Below are 21,417 nucleotides of genomic sequence, written 5' to 3'. Positions count from 1 at the left end.
AATCAAAGCTTGCCTTTGGGTGATAGAATGAAAGGAGGGGTTTTTCCCCTTGATTTGTTTTTGTCTATATTTTCCAAGTCCCTATAATGAATATATGTTGCTTTTATAGCCAGAACACAAATGAAATATTAGAAAAAGAAAAATATGTGAGTAATTTCTCCTCCCTCTTATGTATCTGTCTCTCCACTACATATAGATAGTATCTGTTAGCAAGATAGAGAAAAACAAACTTTTTTTTTTTTTTTAATATCCCAGGGCACAGCAGCAAGACACAAGCTATAGAGCTCTTTCACAACCTGCATCAAAATTCAGGTGCCTTGGCTCAGCCTCCTGTGCCCCAGGCGATGACCAGAGGTGTGGCTGCCACCCAAGAAGCACTTTCAGAGTCTGGGAAGCCTTTCACTTTAGTATCCATCTGTTTGTTACTGTTCAGGCTGCTTACGATAATTTTGGATTAGAAAATGGCTTTAATACCAAGTAATTTTGCTTCTTTTCCCATTTGTTAAGAAGCTATGGAAATAAAGAAACCAATACCATTTACAGTTGCATCAAAAAGAATAAAATACCTAAGAATAAATTTAACCAAGGAGGTAAAAGACCCAGACATTGAAAACTACAAGATATTAATGAAGGAAATCAAAGAAGACACAAATAGATGGAAAGATATTTCATGCTCATGGGTTGGAAGAATCAATATTGTTAAAAAGTCTATACTTACCCAAAGCAGTCTACAGATTCAGTGCAATCCCTGTCAAAGTTCCAATGGCATAGTTCAAAGAAATAGGACAAATAATCCTAAAATTTGTGTGAAAAGACAAAAATCCCTGAATAACCAAAGCAATCTTGAGAAAAAAGAACAAAGGGGAAGGCATCACACTCCCTGATTTCATATTATATTACAAAGCTATAGTAATCAAAGCAATGTGGTATTGGCATAACAACAGACATAGATCAATGCAACAGTATAGAGAGCCCAGAAGTAAACCCACGCATATATGGTCAATTAATTTATGACATAAAAATTTTGCCATTTGCAAGAGCGTGTATCATGCATACTGAAATAAGTCAGACAGAGAAAGACAAATACTACAGCGAGAAAGGATCTAAATGGGACACATTTAGGTTCTTCAGTGACACTGCAGATGCTGTCTGAGTCTTAGGTAGTAGATTAACAATTGTCTCTTTTATTATTGTGCTTTGTAACTTGCATATATATTTCATCTTTTTGTATGTTTCAAATATGACATTAATAACAATCTTATTTGCCTATAATATTAGTTTTAGGAAATCAATTTCCCCATAAGCAATAAGCAAGCAAGTGACTGAACAAAATATCTTTCTCTTCCTTGACCTCTTCTTACCTCAATATTCCAGATTATTCAAGAGAAATGCTTCTGCTTGTTTTTTTTTTCATTTGATCAACATAATTTGATGGTATTTAAGATGGCTACCACCTTCCATCTGACCCGTTAAATGAAGTCAGTTCTTCCACACATCTTGTGAGAATTGCACAGAGAATACAACTGTGAGCAAGAAAGTGTTCCCATGCCCCTTACACGCTCCATCCATACCTTCCCATTCTGAAATCAAAAGAATAAGAAGAAGCAGCTGCTGTGGTCTGAGATTCTCTAACTACTTCTCATATTAACTCTGCTTAGTTTTCACTAAGGGTCCAAACTCAAATGAATCCAGGGTCCGTGCAGGCATAAATGCTTGCACACACACTTTCTCAATGATGAACCCCATAGAGAGCACAAACTCTTCAAAAATAAGCTGTAACCTCTGGATCCAGGCAGCAGTTGTCCTGTGAGAATGCAGGCCCTGTGTCTCTAACAAACAAACAACCGTGTTTTTATTAGTAAAACCATTTTTCAAAGCTGGCTCAGCATTTCTTTTTAAACACAGTGTGTCAAACAAAGCATGACTATAGCCATCCTGCCAGTCTTCTGGCCGACACTTGGAAGTCCTTCTCTGTAAAGTTTCCCTCATTATGCAAATGATACCGCTGCGGAAAACAATGACATCCAAACAGTTAGGGCCCAGGGGGTGCTGTAGCTGTCTGTAGGGTATGTGGCCTGGCATCCTTTGAGAGCTCCTCTGCCCTTTCCGCAGGGGTGTTGGGTGGAAGAGCCAGTACATGACTATTTAAGATCTTGCAGCGTGTTTGCTCCTAGGCCAACACAACGGAGGCCCGGCTCGTTGTCAAGCCACCCCTCCAGGTGTCAAGAGCACTTGGATCCGCTCTGTTTAGAAGGTTGCCACAATGTCCTCATGCCCACCAAGGCCTTCCTTTTTATCTCAGGCTGTAGCTCCCCACTGATCTGCTGGCCTCCAGCCCACCAGTTCAGCTCCCAGCGCACACTTGGTCTTCTCAGCATACAGGCTGTGATATATGGATGGCCTTAGGATCTCCACATAAACTTCACCACACTCCAAGATAATCCTAGAACAGACTCATTATCCCCTCTAAGCCACTGTTGCACTGGTTGCCTCCCCAGCACCCATTCATCTTTTTCAAAATCGTTAGTTTCCATTTAGGAAAGCATTTGTTTCTAAAGAGTTGTTGTTAGCAGGTGGGTTAAACAAACCCAATCAGCAAAGCCCACCCCTCTGGTTATAGCTATTGATTCAGGAGTGGGCAAGTAACAAATCAATAGGAAAAAAAATACTATTTCAGTTAGAATTCTGAGCAAAGATGTCTCATGCTGGACATGAATATATGTAAGTAGATCACTCTAGGAGATTCAGACATTAATCTGGGAGCCATGGGTGAAGAAGGCCTTGAGAATGAAGTCAACAACACAGCAGAAAGAGTAGAAAACAAAAGGAAGTGGGAACCTTGGTGACAGGATTAAATCCCTTAATCAAGCTCTACCTGATGCCTGCCCTTGTTTAGACTTTTCATGTTGGCCAATAACATCCTTTTGTAGTTTAAGCCAGTTTGAATTGAATTTTCTGTTATTTGAACTAAAAGAATCCTAAACAGTTCTTCATCCATAATCCACCTAATTTAGACTCTTATCTAAGTGACCGCTGATTATAACAACACCAACCGTAGATACTGCACAACGTTGAGAGGAGGGACTCAAAGGGTTATAGGCTATGTGATCAAGACATTCCTGGATTCCTGTTACTTAGAGAATAAAGGAACACAAAACACTTCCTTTTTTCTCAAATCTATAAAATTCGATAGATTTTGGACTTGATTTCTGGGAATTCAACAGAAAAGAACTATTTGACTCAAAAAAATGTGTAAGGTGAATTGAAAACTATGACCACAAATTCATCCCATCCCAGTACGTGCACCCTCTTCCAATGTAACTTCGCCTCCCTTCCCAGGGAGTGGAGTCCATCTCCTCCCTCACCGTTTAATTCAGACTAACGTTCTGACTTGCTTCGACCAACAGAATGCAAAGGAAGTAAGCCATGCAACTTCCGAGGTTGGAAAGAGGCCTGAGGAGGCCCTGCAGCTTCTGCTGTTTCCTTGAGACTATCACACAAGTAAGCATTCTAGCCTCCTGGAGCATGAGAGGCCCTGTGGAGGAGAACGAGGTACCACACCCCCAGGTCAGCATTGCACTGACTGCCAGATGTGTGAATGAAGCGGTCTCAGCCAATCCTGCCCCCTGCCCCAAACCTCCAGTTGAATGTATCTGCGCTGAGCCAAAGAAAACCAGAAAAGGATTCTTTCAGGCAACCCAGAGAATCCTGATAAACAATAAATCACTGTTGTATTCATCCACTAAGTTATGGAGTGGTTTGTTCTTCAGCAAAATCCGACTGCTTCAAAGAAGCTTAAACAAAGTACGATAATAAAGACACAAAGAATTCTCTAACGTATACCAGAACTCTTAAAATCTTTGTCATAGGCCAAGAAGGATTCTCTATTCAAGGGAGGAAATAAAGGAATTTGGGCTCAAAGCAGGAAAATCCACTTCAGAAAAATGATAGGGAACATGACAACAGAGACAGAATCTTGCATTATCCATTCAAGGACCTGTGTACACATTCTTAAAAATGAGATAGAATATGTGAAAATCTCCCTGAAGCGACAGTCACATCTCTTTCTGGGATTACAAAGCACATTTACTTTAAATATTTATAGTATATGGAAAGATTTACCAAGAGAGGCAGGAAAAGATCATTGAAAAGAAAAAAGATACTTGTTGAATCAGTTGATTCATGTTGAATCAGTCAATAGAGAAGGAAGATGAAATTTTTCTCTTCCGTGTATTCTGATGGTTTGGTGGTGTTACCAAAAACAAGTTACTGACAATGTGAAAGCATTTTTTCCTAAGCAAATACTGGCTTTTGAATTTGTAAAGTGATTAGTTTAAAAGATGAAAGGCAGGATGGTCAAATTTTCCTAAGTATTTATTGAGTAGTGTAAGTATGAACACAGACTTGGGCAGACATGTTTTCTGGGTCTAATGAAAATGGATTTCTAAGAAGGAAGTAGGTACCTAAGGTTTGGCAAACCTGGCAATAACAAGACACTTGTCTTAGTTTATTGGAGCTTAGGGTTTTCGAAAGAATCTGTGCAAAATGATCATTTACATAATAAATAAGTTTCCTCTCCTATCTGCCTACCTTCAGTCTGAATGGTCTTTATGTAGATTGTTTGATTCTTTTAATCCAGAGATGTCACAGGTACTTGTTAACATGCTGGGCATGTGGCACTAAACAAGACCAACAAGATCCCTGCTCCCATGCAGTTTACACTGTGGTATAAAGAAACTGACAGGGAAGGAGGCAAGGACACTGGAAAAATGCATACAATTTTATTCTCTGTGTAACTGGCAGCTACTGGCTGATCTTAAGCAGGGAAATGACAGGATCTTTTTTTACATTTTTAGAAAAGCACTCTGGCCTCTGTGTGGAGAATGGAATGCTGACAGGCAAGAGTAGAAACAGGGAGGCCAGGTGGGAGACCATGCGAGTCTCTGGATTGGGTGATGGGAGCTTAGACTCTAATGTGGCTTTGTAGTATATTAGCTTGGCGGCCCGGGGCAAGCAGCTTAACCTCTCTGTGCCTCTCTCTCTCATTTGTAAGATGGAGATAATGAAAATGCTCATTTTGTGGAGTTGCTGGGAGGATGCTTAGGACCTCGGTATGTGGTAAGCCCTCTGTAAGTGTTTGGTTTTGCAAAATTGCAAGCTTGGGCTAGACGTGCACTCGTGAAGATGGAGAAAAGGTGTAGCATCTGGATACGTTTTGGAGGTAATGCCATTGAATGTGCTAAGCATGGAAATGGATGACTTGAATGTATTGATATTTACTTAATGACACATACAGCTTGCTATATCCTTTTGGATAAGACGTGAGTCATAAAAGAACAGGACTAATCTGTTATGAATCAGAGAATTTTAAATCTGAAAAAGAACTCAGAGCAAATGCAGTTCAGTGGTTTTTCAAAAAGTGCTGTGCAAACCCAAGGGTTCTTAAAGGCTCCCCAGCAGTGGAGCTCACGAGGGAGGTGCCTTCCCCATGAAAAGACGTTTTCGGACTAGCACAATGCCTTCCTCCCAGCAGGTTTATCTGAGTTAATTATGAGTTTATCTGTTTAATTAACTCATTATTACTTAGCACAGCCTAGGACAAATAGGATTCCAGTAAAGGATGAATAAACTGTGGTGAAGATACAAAAAGGAAAGCCAAAGAATCACACCAGTTCCCAGAATACAGCTCATAGTTGTTCAACACACATCCTGACCCCTCTACGGACTGGGTACCCTTAGGCAATGGGAATCATGTGCTGAAAAAAATGAACTAGAGTCTGACCTCATAAGACTGCTGAAAATAATTGGGAGATCACCATGGGAAGGTTCAGAGAGGAATGAAGGCAACGTTTTTGTCTTCTAAGCAACTTTCCTGAAAATCTCTGATCAAGTCTTCCAGAACCTCAGCACTCCTTGATCTGTTCGGGACAACACTGAAAATTTTCCATCTATCCGTTGCCTAATAATGACATTGGTCCTCCTAATAAGTAGAAAAAATTATCCCTACCACTGAACTATTATATTCATTAATGTACTATTTGTATTGTTACAGTAATATGGACTAATGCATCATGTAGGGGAACAAAATCTCGACCGTATCTCTCCCATGGAGGAAAAATGGCATTCCATTGATTGTGCCTCTGGAAAGAATCAAGTGCTCCGTGTTCTAAATGGTTTTGAGCTTATATAGAAATTTACAGGAAACTAATGTTGTGTACTCAGGTTAGAGTTGAGAGCGAATTCTGTAACACTGAAGTGTTTTTTAAGATATCAGTGAGGTTGACTCATTTTAAGATAAACCACAAGCCAGTAGAGCAAATGTTGCTTAAAAGGAAATGTATTCCCAGCATCGCATTAAAGCTGCTACTGCTGAGACCATTTTAGGAAACTTTGAAAAGGCAAGTACTACTTTCCAGTTCTTCGGCTCACTTTCCTTAGTTTTAAACCCTAAGTACTCAGAGGAAAGGACCCCACCAGTCGGAGGTCGTGGAGTCGGGAGCTGGAGAATGGGTTTACAGACTGCCCTCGTTCTTCTCACTTTTCCCTTTTCCTCATTTTCTTTGTTATGGCTGATCCAAAGCTGCAAGTGGCTGAGATCACAGAGGGGCCATCTGCCCCTGTGCGGAGAACCCTGATTTCTCCCTTCTTTAACTGAAGTCATTCTGATCATAAGCAAAGGAAAAATAAAAGTAAGAAGAAACAAAAAAGAAAGACTACAGTAAACAAAAGCACAAAGAACAACATGTAGCCTCACCCAAAATAAACACAGACAAAAGAAATTAAATGTATGGAGATTTTTTAATTTTTCGATTTTGGAACTTAAAAGGGGTAGAAATATTTAAATTTTTCCCCTTTAAATATTTTAAATATTTAAATATTTTCAAATTATATGTCAGAAACTTCAAGAATTTGAGATTTGCCTTTTGCTGATGATTCTAGCCTGGAAAATACAAAATGGTTTATATCTAAATTACCTTCTTACAATGGGATAATTACTTAGAATATTGATGTCAGCCACGTTCCCAGGTACCTAGAGGACTCCTAACCATCTTTTAAGACTCAGCTACTATTTATTTTCTTGGGCAGCTCTCCCTTACACTTGACCCCTGAACCCTCGAGCCCTTTGTGTCTGTAACATATATTTGGTACCTATCATGGACTCATGGACTACTTTGGTAGTTCTGGGTGCCTTTCTCTCCCCAGCTATACTGACATCTCTTTAAGGACAGAGTACCTCACTTCTTCTGTGTCATCCATAATCTGTACCATGGTTCCTTGCATGATCATCTTCATCATTGTAGTAATGAAATAATGCAAAGTGTTTTCATGAATAAGATCAACTCACCCTTGGAACAATCCTACAAAGAAGCTGAAAGAAAAGTTAAGCAATTCACTTAAAGTTAAATATTAGTAAATAACAATGATCAACTCATTTATTAAACTTTTATCCCCCAATCAGTGATTCCTAATCTTTACCACATCACAGCACACACGTTTGGATGGCACTCTGGAGAAAATGGGCTGCTGGTGACTGGGAGTAACTTGCCAAGGCTGATGGAAATCCATGTATCAGTATACCTTTGACCCACTGTGGCACATCAACACAGCATGGCCACTGTATCAGGTCTTGACAGTTCAGGCGTAATAAGAGTAGCAATAGAAAGTGGAATCTGGGGATTTCAATTACACTAATTAATCTACTAGAAGGCAGGAATGGCAAGAAGTCAACAAGTCCAGGCTGGAAAGGGAGACCACCATAACGGAGAAAGTGACAATGGACATGGAAAATGCAATGGGACTAAATCAGGATTACATGACGCAGTGCATATGAAGAATGGTTTCTCTAGAAAGGAAGGGGGGTTAGAGCAAGTCAAAAAGAGAAGGAGATCAGTGGCATGGTTGGTGTTGACTAAAGCCAAGTGGATGTAGAAGTTCCTGGAAACAAGATGTGAATCCAGTTTTAAAAGGGCCATCAGGATAGATAATGAAGTTGCCCTAGATGGTTATTGGAAGTAGGATAGAAGACTTGAAGTCACTGGGATTTTAATTTTTTTTAAAAAGTGCTTACTTATGTATGGGAAGTAAATCATAGACTCTAATGAATAAATGATTAGATTCTCGCCTTTCGTGTGAAAATATTCTCCAAATGTCTCTGAGGGTTATGACAGTTAGTTTAGTCTGCATGGCAACAACCAAAATTTATCCATCTATTTACAGCTTCCCCATTCTGTTATGATGCAAATATGTTTGTTTCCTACTGAAGAATAGCAGCATTTTCTTTCCAATGATAAAGAGTCTTAGTTTATGGCAATCTGTGAAATCCATTAGGTGAAATGAGATTTTTTTTTTTTTTTGCTTTTTCTCGCCTTTTATGAAAAAATTCAATAGCTTCACATTATATGTGAACATCTTCTCACAACTTTCCTATTTAGAAACTATTATAAAATAGCCAAATGGGAAGTAAATGTTCTCTTTATTTCACAAACCACTTACAGGAAGGCAAACACGTACAGATAACAGATTTGAGAACGTGTGAGAAGAAACTCAGGGAATTCCAAGAACTGAAGCAGCATTAGTAATGAATAATCTCATCAGGATTTACACTACTGCACTTAATTCCATTTAAGATGTGTTTTCTAAGCTTACCTGTCCTCAGACGATCATTACCTAGTGCAGTCACCTTAGTTCTTGTATCTGTTGTCATCAGCATAGAAAAAATATTGGCAACGTTAGAACCCCTGATGGAAAGACTCATTAAAGAATGCAAGTTTTGTGGAGAGAAAGGTTTGGGACATTACTGGAGAGGTAGTTCATGATGAAACCCAGCCTGAAATGGAGTGTACCATTAAGAGAAACAGTGACGTCATGGAAGGTATGGTGCAGAGTTTACCAGGATTGGTTCTTGGCTGCTCAATTTCAAGGCCTGATGAAATTTTATCAAAAGTAAGTTCATTTGTTATGTAATGAGGTGCAATTCAAAATCCCTTGATTTACATAAAAATTATCTATAATTGCCATAAATGCCCAAGCATATGGAATCGTTACCTTATAGTACATACACACAGCACAATACAATAAGGTAATTGAAAAAAAAAAGTTTAGAAACCAGAATCATTGACTCGATTCCAATTGATAAATAAAATATATGTGTGTGCCTATAAAAGACAAAGAAATTGGATAGGAAAAAAAATTCATAAAAACAGTGGTTCTCTCAGCTTGTGGAATTAGAGATGATTTTCATTATATTTTTCATGTTTCTCATTGTTTTCTAAATGTTCTGCAGTAAATGGTTATTAATAATTATTACACTCAATCCAAAATGGTAAAAATATTTAATCTGAGTTTTTAAGAACATTTGCTGAGCTCAAGCCTGGAGCTCAAATAAGTTTGGAAGCTGACAGCCAGAAGTGTAGCAGTTGAAACCACAGCACAGATGAGATGGATGGCCTGGGGAACACATATTTTAAAAACTCCACTATTAAATTATGGCATCCAATTATCCTGGGTAAATCCCCATTAAAAATTGAATAAAGACAGCAAAGAAATGAATAATACAGTAAATGTACAACAATTAGATATATGTCAAACTCTGTACACTCCTAATAGGAATTACATCTCCTTGAAAGACACTAATTTAGTAAAATAGGCATCAGGCTTTGGCATCTCACACACCCAACTCTGAGCTCCAGCACTGCCACATACTAAAGATGTGATCTGGGCGGGTCACTTAACTTTAAATCTATTTTTCCACTGCAAAAAAAAGCGTAGATAATCATTCTTACTTTGCTGGATTGCTATGGGGATTAAAAGAGAGAAATATTGCAAGCATTTTATATGGTAGTTACTTCAAAATCATTAGCCATCTCCTCCCCCACTATGCTGTCAAGTGTCCACAGATAATACAGAAACACCGATACTATACTAGGCCAAAAAGAAAAATAAATAGATTCAAAACACCAAAAAGTTGTATGGATTATTGTCGCAAGATCCAACACGATAAAATCAAATACTTCGCGTGTCATAAAACGCAAAAACTCATAGACACATTTCCCACAATGACAATTATTCAAAGAAAAATGTTAAGATCACTTTATAGAATATTTAAAAATTACTGCAGATGAAAACACTACAAATCTTATCACAGGAGATAAAGGTGGAAGAAATTTTAGAAAATTATTTCTACATAGTACACTATAAGTTCGGTAGTCCTTTTATTTATTTTTTTTAGAATAAAAGGCTTCCTAGCTGTGCTACCTCTGCTTTTATATGTCAATGTGTGTGTGTCATTGGCTAAAGTAAGGGTCTTCAAAATTTAGAAATTTGGGTTGACCACTGAAGGATCACAACATTTTCCAGCAAGCTATAGTAGGTGGACACCATTATTTCTGGAAATGTTGATGTTTATAGTAGGATAACACAATTTAGACAGTAGAAAAATAATAGATGGATGACAAATCTAGAAGCTAATTTTGCGGGTCAACCAATAATATAAAATTTAAATGGCAAATCTAATAATGGAAAAAAGAAAAACCTAAATTAAAATAGGAATGGAAAAGAAAATAAGATTATTTTAAGTGTTATGATGTAATAGTCTCACTTAATTTTAATTACTCAAGCAAATGGCTGAAATTCTATAAATTATTACAAAGTGTAAGATTTGACATGAGTTAAGATATCTATATAGGTCCATAAATATAAAAGAATTATGAAACATTTATTAAAAATCAATCTCTAAAATACACCAAATATTGATAGATTTACTAAATAGTTATTTGAACTATCACAGAAAAAAATATTTTTATGTTAGATAATTTATCACAGAACACTCAAAAATAGTGGGAGCCACCTAATTTATTCAATGAGGAAAATATGAATACAAACCTTAAGCTTGATAAACATATCAAACTGAGGTTATCTATGTAATATCTATTAAAATTGATAAATATATCAAACATAGAAACAAACAGGTTAAATTTTAAAAGGTGAAAGTCAGTTTGTTTAAAATCTATTTGGTTACCATAACTAATTCTTTGAAAATTAGTATTTTTAGCAGTTTGATAGGTAACTCTGGTTACCTGGAGAATTTTTGCAAATTATTTTGAGTTTTTATTTTTCACCTTTAAATGATGGGAGACTTTAATTTTGTTTTGTATTTTCTTGGTTCAAAATGTATTTCATTTTGTTAACAATCGATATCTCAAAATAATTTTTGTTCTGTGTTGTTTATAATAATTAACAGAAACAATACAGATGACCAATAACAGGAGAATGACTAAGTAAACAATGGTACAATGGAATACAATATATGTGAGTGGATTTGTATATAATCGTTAATAATGATCTTGGAGAAATTTACCCATTGCTACGGAAAGACAAGAGTGAAAACAGACCATATTGTACATATGTTATTCATTCCATCTTTGGAAAAAAATGTTAAGTGTGATTGTATGTGCATTGGAAGAAAAAGGTCTGGAAAAGTCTGGAAGAAAATATTAATAGTGAAAGGCTCTTGGTGGGTTATATGATGGATATTCTCTTTTGTCCTTTTTTTGATCATCTCTTTTTATCTGGATTGAGAAAAAAGATTAAAATCTATGAAAAGTAGACGTTTAAAACACTATGTAATTCCAAGCTTTAAGATTGTTAAAGCATTTTAAATTCAATTAATTTTAATGACTTATGCTTCTTCCCCTTTAGAAGTGTTTTCAATTATTTGTCAACAATTTCTTTTAAATTCTTATTCTCAACTAAAAGCACACTAAATATTTTAATTATTTTATGCCAAACAAATGTCATTAAGAAAAAAAAAAAAAAACCTACTGAAATTGATCCAGAGTTGATGACTAACACTAGAGATAAATCCTGCTTAAAATAAGAGAGATAGGGAATATTTATTTTAGGACTAATTTTATTTTATGATCAATTTGTTTCTCACAAAATTACTTTCACCAAACTCTATGCTATACCATGATCAAGAAAGTTTTATCCTGTGAGTATAAAGATGCTGCAATATTAAGAGTTATTAGAATAACTATCATAGGCATAAGATAAACCAGAAAATTTGCATTCTTATATTTTTATGACAAGTTCAATACATACTCAAACTTTTAAAAATTTTAAGAAGAACAAACTCTTTTTTTCAATTTTATTTCTGTATTTATTTATTTTTGGCTGCTTTGGATCTTCGTTGCTGCGCGCGGGCTTTCTCTAGTTGCAGCGAGCGAGGGCTACTCTTCGTAGCGGTGCACGGGCTTCTCATTTCGGTGGCTTCTCTTGCTGCAGAACATGGGCTCTGGCACACGGGCTTCAGTAGTTGTGACTCGCGGGCTCTAGAGCGCAGGCTCAGTAGTTGTGGCACACGGGCTTAGTTGCTCCATGGCATGTGGGATCTTCCTGGACCAGGGCTCAAACCCATGTTCCCTGCATTGGCAGGCAGATTCTTAACCACTGTGCCACCAGGGAAGCCCCAGAATCTTTTTCTTAACAAAGAAAATCTATCTTAAACCAAAAGTTCAGCATTAAAAACTCAAAGCATTTTCACCAAATTTAAAATCAGCAACAAAAAAAGGTGCTTACTTGTCACAATGCCATACCTTATGAAAAAATTAGAATTCTTAGTTTAGGGGAAGAAGAAACAGTATTAGATTCATTATCAGATGACATTAATGTATATCAACAGGAACTATAGGAATTTGTTTAAAAAACAAAATACTAGAGCAGAATGTAGACACTTGGTTAGTCCTTTCTTTGAGTTGGGTTATAATATAGTTATAGCTATAGTCCAGATAAGAATATAAAAATCAATATATTCTCCAATTTCTACATACTTGGCTGAAATACACATTGGAATCCAGAAGATCCAACTTGTAGAAGTTTAAACATTTTAGGAATAAATTTCAGAAATATGTGTGTCATTATAAAGCAATCCACAATACATTTAAGGTATATAGTTTCTGCTGAATGGGAAATAATAGTATTTAATGACTGTTCTTAAAACAAATTATAAAGTTAATTAAGCTTTACACAAAATTCTGGAAGGATCCTTATTAAAACAAAGGAGAACATTTCTAAAGTTCATAAGGAAGAGCCCACAGGAAATGATACTTAAGAATTCCTGAAGGAAAAAAGATGAGAGGAAATTGGTCCATTATATGAAATACATTTCAAGAACACAATAAATAAAAGCATGATTTTTAAAAAATAAAAATACACAAAAAATTGTGTTTGTAAATCTGTCATTTACTCTGTAACTTGTACCAATTTTTTTTTTTTTTTTTTTTTTTTGTGGTGCACGGGCCTCTCACTGTTGTGGCCTCTCCCGTTGCGGAGCACAGGCTCCGGACGCGCAGGCTCAGTGGCCATGGCTCACGGGCCCAGCCGCTCCGCGGCATGTGGGATCTTCCCGGACTGGGGCATGAACCCGTGTCCCCTGCATCGGCAGGCGGACTCTCAACCACTGCGCCACCAGGGAAGCCCACTTGTACCAATTTTTATCCCAAAGAGTATACTTTTAAATGATATCTCTAGTTTTGGTATCTTCTCTACATTTATAAGTAACATTTATCAATGAGTACTTATTCTACTTAGAAATACTTTACTAGAGTGATCACTGCTTATTGTTTGAAAATGGTGAGAGAGCTTGCAAGACCCCATCATAGTACTTGAGAATGTTTCCTAATGGACAAGAATAATTCTGAATATTTTCCAACTCTCCAAAACTAATATCTCTTTAACCTGTGAAGCCACAGATGATATCACAAGGGAAAACATTTTGAAAATTTTAAACATTTTGAAGACATCTGTTTGTAAGTGTTTTTACGAAGTCATTGGAAACAATAGCCAAACGAATGGCTAGTCCAAAATGTAATTTTCAGATGTTACTCATCATCGATTCTCATATGTATACTTTTTGTACACTTGCTTACTCAGAAGAAAGAGAGGCAGGGAGGGAAGGAGGCTGGAGGGAGGTGTAAATAGAAAGTCAACAAAGAGGAATCTAGATGCCACAATCCCAGCAAAAGGAAGGGAACCAAACTAAAGTGATATCCTGAAAGCCAAAAGAAAACGAGGACATATAAATTGTTAAATATTCCATGAAGGAAGGAAGGAAGATCGTTTAAGAGGAATGAGAGCAAGAATGGAGGTATTACTCTATCTAGAAAACTCAGGACTTAAGTTCTCTATTAACCCTGTAGGAATCTTAACCTCACTTGAAACTGAAGATGTTGAAATGATCAGGTTGGGACTTCAGACAATTTTTGCACTTTGCTATTGGACTCGTTAATTAAGCTTAATTTACATACGTCCTCTAAATACTCGAATTCTCATTTTATTTATCAATTAATTTGGATGTTCACAAATATATAAAGTCATGAAAATGTAGAGTTAGGCAGAAATATATAGATCACCTAGTCAAACTTCTAAATACTACAGACTAGAATGCTAAACCTCTTATCATTATTTAGACAAAAGACCCTATTTCAATCACATCAATGCCTTTTGTCTTTATTTGCACTCTTGTGAGTGGTAGTTTGAAATTCTATTTTTAAAAGATTTGTGAAAATTACCTGGAGGTGATACTATCTATTTTAATGAGCTTCAGATTATTCTTAATAGTATTCCAACAAAGTATCAAGTAGCTCTGAGGTAGTCAAATATGTTATAAAAGTAAAGAGCATCCACACTTTTCCTTTCTAATCAATTTAGCTTATCCCAAACCACCTAATATTTCACCAAAATTATGATTTGGTGCTGCTCTCTTGACTTATGCAGAAAAACAACCTTGGAGGGCTTCCCTGGTGGCGCAGCGGTTTAGAGTCCACCTGCCGATGCAGGGGACATGGGCTCATGCCCCGGTCCGGGAAGATCCCACATGCCGCGGAGCGGCTGGGCCCGTGAGCCATGGCCACTGAGCCTGTGCTCCGCAACGGAAGAGGCCACAGCAGTGAGAGGCCCACGTACCACAAAAAAAAAAAAAAACAAAAAACCTTGGAACGCTGATTTTCTCTATTATTCATCTAGTTTCTTTTTCTATGATTTCTACTCTTATTATTATTCCCTTCCTTCTACTTACTTTAAGTTTAACATGGTCTTTTTCTAGGCTCTTTAGGTGGAAGCCTGTATAACTTAGTTGTAGACTTCCTTCTCATATAAACCTTTAAAGCTATAAATTTCACACTAAACATTGCTTTAACAGCATTCTACAAGTTAGAATGTTTTGTGGTTTCATTTTCACTTAGTCAAATATTTTCTGAACTCTCCTGTAATTTCTGCTTTGACCCATAGGTTATTTAGAATTGTATTGTTCAATTTGTAAATAGCTGGGGGTTTTGTAGATATATGTGTTACTACTGGTTTCCATTTTAATTCCATTGTGTTCACAAAACATACCTTATATTTCAATATTTTAAAGTTTATTTAGGTTAATTTCATGGCTCACAGCAAGGTCTATCTGTGAAGATTTCATGTGCACATTCTCTGTTGTTGCTGGGAGTGTTCTATAAATATCAACTAGGTCAAGTTTCTTAATTGTCTTCTGCATCCTTACTGATATTCTATCTGTTCTATCAATTACTGATAGAGGAGTGTAAAATACCAACTATAACTGTAAATACAACCATGTCTCTTTAACAAATGTTGGGTTTTTCTTCAGGTATTTTAGAGCTTTATTATTGTGTATGTACACATTTAAGATTACTGTGTTTTATCAGTGAATTTTTCACTTTGAAATGTTCCTCTATCTCTAATAATATTTTCTCCTCTGAAGTATATTTTATCTGATATGTTACAGCTTTGCCAGATTTCTTATAAGAAGTTTGTCATGGTGTAGCTTATTCCATCTTTTACTTTTAACCTACTGGTTCTTTATATTTAAAATAGGTTTACTTTAGACAACATATAAGTGGATCTTGACTTTCCATCCTGCTTGACAATCTTTTTTTTAATTAGAATTTAATTTAATGTAATTATCAATATATTTGGGTTTAAATCTACCTTCTTTCTATTTGTCTCCCTTTTCTCCATCTGTTCCTTGTTTTTCTCTTCCTCTTTTTGAATTATTTGTTTGTATTCTGCTTTATCTCCATTATTAGCTTTTTGTGTGTATCTCATTTTACTTATTCTTTGTGTACTGGCTCTAGGATCTACAATAAGCATCTTCAATGTGTGTTACTCTACCTTCAAATAATATTTCACAAAAAATATAAGAACCTTAAAGGAGTGTACTTCCATATCCTCCCCCATTTCCTTGTGCTTTATTGGTCATACATTTTACGTCTACATATTTTATAACCTCACGATGCATCATTATTATATTTTAAATGATCATTACATATCTTTTTATAAACTAAAAACTGTGAAAAAATTATTGTATATTTATCCACATAATTATACCTTCTGATGCTCTTGATTCCTTTGTGTAGATCTACATGTTCATTTGATACCTTCAGCTAGATGATCTTCATTTAACATTTCTTATAGTTCATGTCCGATGGTGATGAATTCTCTCATTTTTGTTTACCTGCAAAAAAGTTTTTACCTTGCCTTCATATTTGGAAGCAACTGTTCACTGCATATAAAATTTTAGATTGACAAGTTGCTTTTTTTGGTATACCACTTTAAAGATGTTGTTTTAATGTCTTCTGGCTTGCATAATATTTGACAAGAAGTCTGTTGTCATTCTGTGTATGTAATGTTTATTCTTTTTTTTTTTTAAACACCTTTATTGGAGTACAATTGCTTCACAACGGTGTGTCAGTTTCTGCTCTACAACAAAGTGAATCAGCTATACACATACATACACACATACACACATCCCATCCCTCCCATGTCTCCCCCCCACCCTCTCCATCCCACCCCCCTAGGTGGTCAGTAATGTTCATTCTTTCTGGGTGCCTTTAATACTTTATCACTTGTATGCAATAATTAGTTATGATGTGCTTGGTGTAAAATTTGGAAATTATTTCTTTAAATTTTTTCTTTGAACTCCTCTCATCCATTTGGGACTCAAATACCACGTATGTTAGACCACTTGATGTTGTTTTATAGTTTACTGAAGATCTATACATTTTATTAAGTTTTGTTTTTCATCTGTGCTTCATCTTAAGTAGTTTTTATCACTATGTCTTCAAGTTCATCAATCTCTTTTCTGGAGTGTCTAATCTGCTATAAATCTCATCCAATGTATTTTTTATTTCAGATATTTTATTTATCTCTAGTTCTACATGGTTCTTTTAAAAATCTCCCATTTCTCACCTCATTATGTTCATGTTTTCCTGTAAGTCTCTGCTTACATAGAGAACATAATAGCTCTTTTAAAATCCTTTTCTGCCAATTCTGTCTTCAATGTCATTTTGGGTCTTGCTTCTCTTAGCCATAGATTGGATATCCTATTTCTTGTCATGTCTGATAATTTCTGATTAGATGATGGGTATTGTGTTGTTACATAATTGAGTTTGGATTTTGTTGCCCTTCTTTGAAAGAGTGTTAAGCTTTGCTCTGGCAAGCTTTGTTACTTTCAATAAACTAGATTCTCATGAGGCTACTCTTTCAGCTTTGTTAGGGTGGGTTCAGAGTAGTCTTTAATTATTGTTTAGCCCTACTACTAAGGTAAGAACACATTGGGATCTCAATTGCTTCTCTGGGTGAGCAGAAAGAATGCTCTGCTCTAGCTGATCAAAGCTTGAATATCTCTCTACCCTGTGTAAGCTTTGGGAATTATTCAGCTTACAGACCTCTGGCATTGCTTCACCTAGCTTCATGTACTTTCATTCCATATGCACACATCTTAGGATTAAACAAGGACTCTAGAGGACTCGCATATAGTTTTCCAAAAATTGTTTTTCTTTGTAGTATCCCTCCCTTTGAACTCCGCCCCACAACCTCCAGGCTCTTCAGCTTTCCTTATCTCCAAACTCTCTCCTCTGCTTAGGATCCCTCTCTCTACACCATGAACTGACATGTGCCTCCAAGAGAAAGCTAGAGCAATTCTAAGGCCTATTTCATTTGTTGTTTCCCTCTTTGAAAAGATCACAGTTCTGTCCTATCTCTTGTCTAATGTGCAAAATTGCTATTACATATGTTTTATCCAGTTTTCTAGTTGGGAAAATCTGTTTCATTTTATTCTATGCTTAGAATCTGGAAATATTATGATGAAAACCCTTTGGAGAGGTGCATAAAGAGGACTGGCCCATCAAAAACAAAGTGAAAATTCTAAATTCTAATGAGGTAATTGATCTAGTATTCATTAGATACACCAATATATAGATTTATCAATATCATTATTACTATTATATTTCATGATTTTACATCTATGTTTTGGCTGTCCATTTTTGAACACACAGAAACATATTTAATAATCAATATTTGAACTATATGTCCACTTTGTAGAAATTGGACTATAACATTTATCATTATAATTTTAACAAAATTTTAATAGGAATATTTTAATTTTATTTTAATAACATTTACATTATAATTAAGTGGATTTCACATCTTATTTTAGTACATCGATATTTTACAAAATAGGCTGAGGTGTGCCTTTGTTAAAATCTAATGTTGTTGATAACCTGTTTCCAATTAAAAACATACATGGTAACGTGTGTGTGTGTATGTATTTAATGGATTCTCAATAATAGATTTTCCTAATATATTTTCCTTACCTTTTCTGCCTGTTAATTTGTCTGTCATTCTAGCAGTTGACTGAACAGATAAAAAAGTGACAAAATATAAAAGGAAAAGTAGAAATAGTGTTTCTAAAAACATTAATGATATAGTGGTATAGTATTATTTTAAAAGATCATCATATGTGTTATAATAATATTTTATATTAATAAAATTGCTCTTGGTTCATATGATGATTCTACATGTTTGTTGTAGCATAATTTCCACAGGATTTGCCACCCAAAAAAAATTGAGAATTACTGATGTATCTGGTGTTAATTCCCTACATCAGAAATAGGGCTTCTGATTTAATAGCATTCTAATGAGAAAAATATGATCTTTTTGTGACAATTCAGTTTATGATAAGATTTATAGAAGTATATGGTGCAGAAAGATAGGAAATGTTACTATATTTTAATGATTTACCTTTCTTTTTTATTTAACAGAAGGTGAAAATTTATTAAGTTTAAGGAAAAAAAACAATATGACATTTAAAAAATTCTTCCTAATACAAATTTGACCCTCTGTTGAAATATTTCAATGATGTGAAATAACTCAAAGCCTACCGGTAATGAAATATCACTGCTAAAAAAGGAAAGTGTTTGCTTACTCTTGCTGAAAGCAAAAGTTGAAGATGAAGTGTGGATGACAGACAGGAAAGAGATAAATAGCCACACTTGGTTATCCCTTTCTACCTGAGACTTTACGCTTACAAAGGAAAGGCATTCCTCTGAGTAAACTCGATCATTTTGCAGGAAAGGTTGGATTCAGAAAAGGAACAAAGGAGGGAAGAATTCTATTCTCAGAATGGTATGGTAGGAAAAAGTAGGAGACTCTGAAAGAGACTATAAGATAGTTAACAGGAAATGTATAAAATTATTAATAATTGTTTTGGGCTCATTATCCATTTGGCACATCACTGTTTGCTCATTTTCCAGGAATGTGAATTTGTCACCCCAAGATAAAAGTGCACTTCTCTTGGAAAAGTAGCATGCCCTATTCTATGAGCTAGACATGTAGCAGGACTTCAAATACTAGTTTAATTCATTTTCTCAGCCTGCTGTTCTTTTCATTAAAGTTATTTACTCTTGAATTTTGATCTTCTAGGGACCCATTTTTCCCTCATCTATTACCTATGGGGGAAAATGATCAAGAGAAGTTGAACAGACGTTATGACTCAGACCCTTAAGAGAAAAGCTTAGTGAAAAGGTTGGAACTTTGTGCTCCAGCAGAAATATGTTTGTTTCTTTTCACCCTTCAGAGGTTGCACATGGGAGAAGTAAGGGCAGCAACTAGATTGCTTGCCCTGACAACAGTGAATCGGGACTCACCCAATTGTTGTTCAGAGCAGGAGCTGTACCTCTATAATATAGCCTTTTGAATGACCCTTAAGAGCAAGGACAGACTACATTTTCTGAGAAGATTAAAAATGAAATCTATTATCGATAAGAGCAGTCAATACCACGTAGATTCCCTGTTTCATCAAATGGTTAATAGTTGAGGTTTATTACAGATAGAATTAAAACCACCTGCTTCTCCACCTTCTACCATCATACTACTAATAATAATAGCACTGAATTTGGAAGTGGGAACTTTTAAAAGCTTCGTTTTGTTGAGAATAAACTGTTCCTATAGTGCATATCTTTAAAACATAACTCTTAAAACTATTTTTTTCTTAAATCCTGCTTGATTAACCTCAGCCTACTCTGAAAACATTCTGTTTCCACTGTATTTCTCCTGTATTCCTTGGGCTCTGTTGCTATCAATTGACACTTTTTAATACAATGCCACTAATGTAATTAAGTCTCTTTCACATAAGTGTACTGGATATCCATTTATTTATTTATATAAAAGCTATTTCTTGAGCCTCTCTTGTGTGCCAGGCACTCTTCAAGGTGCTGGCGATAGAGCTTTGATCAACCACATACAGGATACTCCTCCTTATGGAGTTCAAATGAGTAAATGGCTAAACCAATAAACAAAATAGATATATTGATATTCTAATAAGGAATAGGAAAATAATAAAAGATGGTGGTATTATAGATAGTGACTAGGAAGCCACCTTACATTCAATAGACAGAAAATTAATCTTCCAATAAAGATCTGATTGAGATGCAGAAGTTAGCTATGAGAAGATCTCAGGAGAAAGTGCAACTATAAATGCCCCAAAGTGGGAATGGACTTGGTCAAATCCAAGAACAGAATTAAGGTTCATTCATAGTGTGTGGCAGGGATGAGCTCATGTAAGAATTAAAGGCAGTGATAAAGAGGTTGGATTGTTTTTTCTAAATTCAGTGACAAACAGAAGAGCAATGCAACCTGATGGACGTTTCTAGATCACTCTGGCTTCTTTTTTTTAAATTTATTTTTATTGGAGTTTAGTTGATTTACAATGCTGTGTTAGTTTCAGGTGTACAGCAAAGCAAACCTCAATAGACTTCAGATTGTGTAAAAACAAGAATGAAAACTAGGAGAAATGTAAGGAAGTTATTGAATTAAGCTAGTAGATCCTGGTGAAGTTTTGGACTGAAGTAGCGACAGTAGTGATAAAGGCGGAGAGGTATGGGACATATTTTAGAGGTAGAGATGAAGTTCTGGGTAATACATTAGGTGTGAGGTGTGTGAGTGAAAAAGCAGAAGGGGGGATGACTCCCAAGGTCTGGGCTTGAGCACCTACGTGGATGGTGGTACCATTGAATTAGACCCAGAAGACTTGTGATGGAAAAGTTTGGATGGAAACTATTGAGTCAGTATATG

This window comes from Orcinus orca, chromosome 17 (genome assembly GCF_937001465.1).
Source record: "Orcinus orca chromosome 17, mOrcOrc1.1, whole genome shotgun sequence".
NCBI classification, from domain to species: Eukaryota; Metazoa; Chordata; class Mammalia; order Artiodactyla; family Delphinidae; genus Orcinus; species Orcinus orca.
Note: the sequence above shows the minus strand (reverse complement) of the source record.